This window comes from Neomonachus schauinslandi, chromosome 1, assembly GCF_002201575.2.
Source record: "Neomonachus schauinslandi chromosome 1, ASM220157v2, whole genome shotgun sequence".
NCBI classification, from domain to species: Eukaryota; Metazoa; Chordata; class Mammalia; order Carnivora; family Phocidae; genus Neomonachus; species Neomonachus schauinslandi.
The window spans coordinates 42719197-42726733 of NC_058403.1; positions in this window are offsets into that span (position 1 = coordinate 42719197).

A 7537-nucleotide genomic window follows, 5' to 3' on the forward strand; every position below is an offset into this window, starting at 1 on the left:
CTGTTGGGTGAGAAACCACAGAGAATCTGGTGTGTTAGCCTTCTTTATCTGCTTGTATATTTTTCTGTTTTGAGCTCAAATCACTTAAGGATTTCATTTCACCAGAAATTAAAACAGCTATTTGATAACTGGTTGTGTGATTTTTTTTTAAATGTTTCTGTGTTTACCATTGACACACAGCTTAAGTTGTAGAATTGAAGTTATAAATTATGTGCCTGTATGTTTATGTGTCAGGAATTCAGAAATATCTTTCTTATTGTGTGAGTATGTCATGTTTATGTTTCTGGAAAGTATTAATAAATTATATTGTAAATAATCTCAAATTACAAGTTCTATTCCCATTTTTTGAGACAAATATATATATATATGTATATATACATATACACACACACACATATATATATGTATATATATATATATGGAGAGAGAGAGAGAAATTTCCAGGAATTAAGGACATTGAATGTCTAATACTATATGTGTGCTATACTTAAATATATAATACATATGCATATGTGTATATATATTTATAGAAACTAAATCAGTTTTAGACAAAACTTTTAATTCTTAGAAAAATAAGTTAAAAGATAAACAGGATACCAGTCTTTCATTTACTTTTCATATTCTTTTATACATATATATTATTCAATGTCTGTTTATTGTGTTTCTATCATGCGCTATGAGCTGTCCAGGGTAGATGGGATTAAAGAGAACCAGAGGGATAAACTCAAGCCTGGACCTTAGAGAGCACTTAGAGAGAACCTTAGAGTGCTCAACAGAAATGTGATCAGGGCAATGGATAACATGGGGAAAAAAAAAAAAAAGGGCTATAAAGCAATCAGAAGAAAGGGAATCAGGCCAAAAGCAAAAAATTTCTTTGCATGATTTGTAGAAACACAGCTATTTTGAGATATTTTTTGGCCTCCAAAAAATGGATGATAGATATTGGCTCACACAATATCTATCTATATACCATCTAATACAGTAGCAATTAGCCACAGGTGGGTATTTAAATCTAAATTAAAATGAATTAAAATAAACTGAAAACTCAATTTTTCTGTTGCACTAGGCACATTTCAAGTGTTCACAGCACATGCAGAGACAGACATTTTTCCATCATCAAAGAAATTTCTTTTTGACAGTGCTCATTATGTGAGGACAGTTTGTTCTCATTTAATATGTGTAGCTAGGAACATTTTTTATGTTTTGTTTTTTTGTTTAACTAACCCCCTTTAATTTTTTTAAAATTTGTTTGCTTTTCAGGGGGAAAGTTAAAGGAAGATAGACATTTGAGAAATTTATCTATTATTGTTTCGTACATAGTGTGTTTACATTGTTATTAATTTCCCTTCTTGTTACCCTGGGCTTTAAAGAATAAATTAAGATAAAAGAGTGGTTATGTAATCTGAAAAATCTTCAAGGTTTAGTTTGAAGGAAGGAACAATGGAAAGACTTTGCAATATTCTAATTTTCTCATCTGTAAATATGCCATCAGCACTTGTAGATGCCATCTATTCATTTGAAGATATTGACAAGTTGTATGGAACAGTAGACAGTCTTGACAAATTATAGAGCTTTTGGGGAGAACCCCTAAAAAACAACTTATAGGAGTTCATATATTACCATCTATTGTATTTCTTTTGTCATGGATCATCCATTTACTGCATTCTCACAGATTTCTAATTTTGTGGAGAGCATATTTTCTATTTATCTTATAAATGAACTCAGTATTCATGAACTTATGTTATTTGCACTCTACATACCATGTGCCTGGAGGGTACTGCAGAAGATTAATTCTACTAAGATCTTAAGATACACTTTTCTCAAATACTTTTCAAAAAATATGATGTTTTCCCTTTTAAGAAACCATGATATCTTAAAATGAGATAACCTTTTTGTGTTGGCTAATAAAAATTGACTGATAGGAACCAATTTTATTTAGGGTATAATTTCAAAACCCTTTAAGTAACTGCTAAAAAATGTTCTGTGTCTGTTGAATAAAGTTTGTGTAATTTGACAGTGCTGTAATAATATATGACAAACAAATGACTAAATAAAGATCCCACTATTCATGTGAAACTGATAAAATTTTATTAAATCTTCACGTAGTTATTTAATGTTTATCACCAATTTGGAAAAATTCATATACTGGGAAAGTTTTCACTTAATGGAACTTAAAGGTGAAGTGTTTACTGCATATAAGCTTTCTTTCTGTCTTTTCATAAATAATAACGAGTTCTGGAGGAGAAGAAATAACTTAAGGGAAAGAAAAAGAAATACTAAGAGCAAATTATTTTTTATGTTATAGAAAACAGAATCACTTGCCTTCACTAAGAATAGTGGTTTTCAAAATTTAAAGCCCTGGAATTCTTTCTTCAAATGAAGTCTTACCACAAACTTCAGCAAGTAAAAATATATTGAAGAGGTTGGAGTGGGAAGCTTAGGGCTCAGCACCCTTAGCCTCAGTGGTTTCCAAATGGGCCCTGAAGGGCATTCTATGATATACAATTTGCAAAACCTCTGCTGTGAAACACTCTTTGTGTCATACTTCTTTGCTTTCTTTACAAATAGGCAAAAATCCTGTTTGTTTTTTAGGTTTTTGGTCTTTTTCTAATCACTACAGGAAAACACATAGGGAATAAAAATAAGAAGTATGAGAAATTTATAAAAACAAAGAATCCTTCCCAAAGTCTCAGTTTTTGCTCCATTTTCTTAAATGCCTGACTCTATTACGAGATTTTACAGTCTCCTGGGACTTCCTGTCTGATTTTTTTTTTTCCTGAGGTGTAATTCAATAAACCACCCCCTTCCCTCTGAGTCATCTTTTCTTGAAACTATGAAGCACCTACCACCAAAGTAACTTCTCTTCCTATGATGTAGTTTAGTTTAGTTCTGCAGATATTTTTCAGGCTAGAAAGAGCTGGTTACTTAAGGAACAAAGATTATTCATCCATTGACTTTGACAGTCCTCAAGGAGGTTAGAGTGAAGTGTGGAGAAGCAGACATATGGAAGGAAAACATCAAAACAGCTTGGTAAGTGGTAAAATAGTGTGTACACAGATGAATAAAGGTGTTTAAAAGGAAGAGCACATTTTTTTTCAACATACAGTGTTTTATTAGTTTCAGGTATACAATATAGTGATTCAAGACTTCCAGACATCACCCTGTGCATCACAAGTGCACTCCTTAATCCCCATCACCCATTCAACCCATCCCCCCCCACTCCCTTCCCCAAGGAAGAGCACATTTTAAAGCTAATCATTTGCATAACTGAAGTCTGTTCTAAGGCTTTTAGAACATTCTACTCTGAGCTCTACATAGACGGTTTAAACACTGAATTAAAAATGGCTGTTCCTGTTGACCGGTGTTATTATATATTATATTTTATATTAATTATATTATATTAATTATATTATATTATTATATCATATTATATAACTCTTAATTTAAATTGTCATATTTTGAATCAGAACCAGCCAAAGAAGACCCTTAGAGTCTGCATTTATTTTAAAATTGTTCATTGTAAAAGTATTGTTTAAATGATTTAACTAGTTTTCTGTAATTAGATGTATTAAGTACATTGTATTTTAGTGAAGAAGCAATCCTGAACACCTTGAGTGCACAGTTCACCTCAAATATTGTTTTTTATAGAAACCTTAATATAAAATTTTATAAGTGGAGATAATTATGTCCACTAAAATAATTATTCATTTTGTATTAATTACATTAATAAGGAATGTAAATAAGTTAAATATACCCAAATTCAATCACATTATATTTGTATGAGTAACAGATTCACTCATGTTTAAAAGACATGTGCATTGCTTTTAATTATGAATATATCTTTTCCTAAACCATGCAAGATTCCTGGATATTCCTAGATTAAAACAACTTGTCAAGTTAAGACTTACTTCCTTTTTTGATATGTGATATAAATAATTTAAATTTAATGTTTCTGTAATTTCTTCTTAAAGATTTCAAGGTGGCTAGATTATAAGTTAAATTTGTTACATGGGAGGAAATGCACATACTAAAAATTTAAGCTTTACTAATTCTTTTGTATATATTTACAACAACAATAACAAAACACATACGGGAGCCCTAGAGTTAGAAAAGTGAGAACTAGAATTTAAAGGCCCAGCTTATAAAAATGATTTAGAATCATCTATGTATGTTGCAAAGCATCTACTTGTGACTATAAAATGCCTTTGCATATAAGCAAAATATCATTTGAAATAATAATGGCTTAAACACCATGTGCTTCTCATCATACTATTGTTCTAAAGACCAAATTGCTACTTTGAATGGAAATTTTTAGATACATATCAATAATGATTTTTTAAATGAGAAATAGGTTTAACCTAGTGAAGTACCCAATAAAATATGGTTGAATCAGCCTGATGGGTTGAAATGAAAATAAAGTGTATTCATTGACTGAGTCCTTGATTTTGTGAAACTTATGTTCAAACAGGAAAGAGACCCAAACAAGATTAAATATAAAGCCAGGTGGTATGGTAGAGATGATTAACTTCCATTAACAATTTGTGTTCCAACTCCCCAAATTAAGGAATTGGTGGGAGGAAACTGCCTTGAAAGGAGAAAAATATTCTCTTTGCACACACAGAACCTTGTGATATGTTCTCTCCAAAGAAATTAAGCAGAAAATATGTGTACCATTTCTTAACTAGGATTTTAAAGAGACCAGTGGGCTGTTGCTCAAGTTTTTGCCTTCCTGGTTTTAGATTCCTTACCTTATAACCTTACATTTGATAAGTGCTGGTTGAAATTTCTTTCTTTTGTTTTGATTAACTGATATTAGATCCATTTTGTAATTCTACTCTGGCTTGTTTATTCTTTTTTTATCTGACTTTGAATGTAGATTTTTTTCTAATTTCACTTTATCATGCAACTTCAAAAAAGGATTATTACTTTGTTTCTTTGTCTACTCTACTGAAGGTTATGTCTTCCTCCCTGGCTGAGAGGATGTTCCAGTCAAATGCTTCTCTGTCTGTATATGTTTTCACTTCTGTTAGAAATGTCCTCTCTCCTTTTCACTCTTGCCCTTTTTGTTAAAAAAAAAAAAAAATTCCCACTAAGCCTTCAAGATTCAGCTTAATCATGATTTCCTTTGAGAACCTTCTGGGACTCTTTTAAAAAGGTTTTTCTGTTCTGGCTTTGAACCATCATTTGTTTCTAATATAAAACTTTACAATAGAATTTAACCACAAAACTGTAATTGAATATTTTAGTTTACTTTTGCAAGTAGATTTAATTTTTTTTTTTAAGATTTTATTTATTTGACAGAGAGAGGTACAGTGAGAAAGGGACCACAAGCAGGGGGAGTGGGAGAGGGAGAAGCAGGCTTCCCGCGGAGCAGGGAGCCCGATACGGGGCTCGATCCCAGGACCCTGGGACCATGACCTGAGCCGAAGGCACACGCTTAACGACTGAGCCACCCAGGTGCCCCTAGATTTAAGTTTTTAAGTGAAAAAACTTATATCTAGATATAATATATATGTTATATCTAGACTAATACATATAATATATATTACATAATATATCTTATATCTGGATATTTTCAGCCTCAAGAATAGTGTCTAGAAAGTAGTAAGCCCTCAGAAACTTATGGAGTGCCTAAGTTCAGAGGTACTAGATCATTTCCTCTGAAGTTCTTCACCCAGTGAAGATGGTCAATTGTTTTTTTTTTTATTTTTTATTGTTATGTTAATCCCCATACATTACATCATTAGTTTTAGATGTAGTGTTCCATGATTCATTGTTTGTGCATAACACCCAGTGCTCCATGTAGTCAATTGTTTTTTACCACCACTCTACCAAGTGTCCAGAGCTCCAGTGGGCTTGTATGAGGTTAATAGGTATGTGGGGAAATAGTGAATGGAAGGTCCACTAGGTCTATTAGAAGGTCTGTATCTTCTATAGCTCCAAATAATATCCATCTACACCACCAGTAATGATGCTATCATTTTGATTCTATAATGCTAGGTAAAATATAGAAAGAGCAAATGAATTTCAAAGTCACTTCATTTATCTGTTGCTATTTTCTCTCTGCTCTTTCCTTCTAGCCAGGCCTCTTTCCATGTATTGGTGAATGGATGAATGAAGGATTGAAGGACAATGTACTCTGGGAGCTCCCACAAAGTTGGCTGTATAAGAAGAGATGGAGTAGAAAGATTGACAACCAAGTCCTGAAATGACAAAAATTTTAATTAATTTACTTTTGGTTTTCTTCATTGTAAAAACACAGATAATCCTTAGGATATGAAGTGTTTGCAACTGTAATCGGATACCTAAATGATAACTAAAATGGAGAAAATGGAACCCTCTTGCACTGTTGGTGGGAATGTAAACTGGTGCAGCCACTCTGGAAAACAGTATGGAGATTCCTCAGAAAGTTGAAAGTAGCAATTTTCAGCAATTACACTGTGATTCAGCAATTACTACTAGGTATAGGATACAAAAGGATACAAAATAATGATTCAAAGGGTCACATGCACTCTGATGTGTATAGCAGCATTATCAACAATAGTCAAATTATGGAAAGAGCCCAATGTCCATCAACTGATGAATGAATAAAGAAGTGGTACACACACACACACACACACACAGGGATATTACTCAGCCATCAAAAAGAATGAAATCTTGCCATTTGCAATGATGTAGATGGAGCTAGAGTATATTATGTTAAGCAAAATAAGTCAGAGAAAGACAAATACCATATAATTTCACTCATATGTAAAATTTAGGAATCAAAACAAACGAGTAAAAGAAAAAAGAGAGAGAGAGAGACAAACCAGGAAACAGCCTCTTAACTATCGAGAACAAACTGATGGTTACCAGAGGGGACATGGGTGGGGCAATGGGTTAAGTAGGTAATTGGGATTAAGGAGTGCATTGTTGTGATGAGCAATGGGTGTTGTATGGAAGTGTTGAATCACTATATTGTACTCCTGAAACTAACATTACACTGTATGTTAACTAACTGGAATTTAAATAAAAACTTAAAAAAAAAAAGAATCTTGGATGAGAATAAGAGTAAATTAAAATATAAATCTTGGCCAAAACACAAAACACAGTGAAAATTAGTAGATTTGTGAGACAATATTTATGACACATATAGATATACGTAGATGGTAGATGCTAGATATGTATATACAGAAGTATACATATGTAGATAGAAACCTCTCAGAAAAAAGGGTTGGTTACAAAATAAATAATTAATTTCCACAAATTAATTACAATCCAAGTACAAAAAAGAACAAAAGATAAAAATGGGCAAGTTATAGAGAAAACAGCCAAGAAAAGTTTGAAAACAGGTAAAACCTAAGTAATAGTCAAAGAGAAATGCATTGAAGTTATAGTGAGATAGCATTTCATATCCACCACTCTAAACAAAAATAGAAAAGTTCACCAATATAAAATTTCAGAATGGATGTAGAGCAACATTGTTCATAGAAGTGAAAGTAAAATAGAGTAAAAACACTTTGGGAAGCCACTTAATAATATTTAATAATGTGAAGCT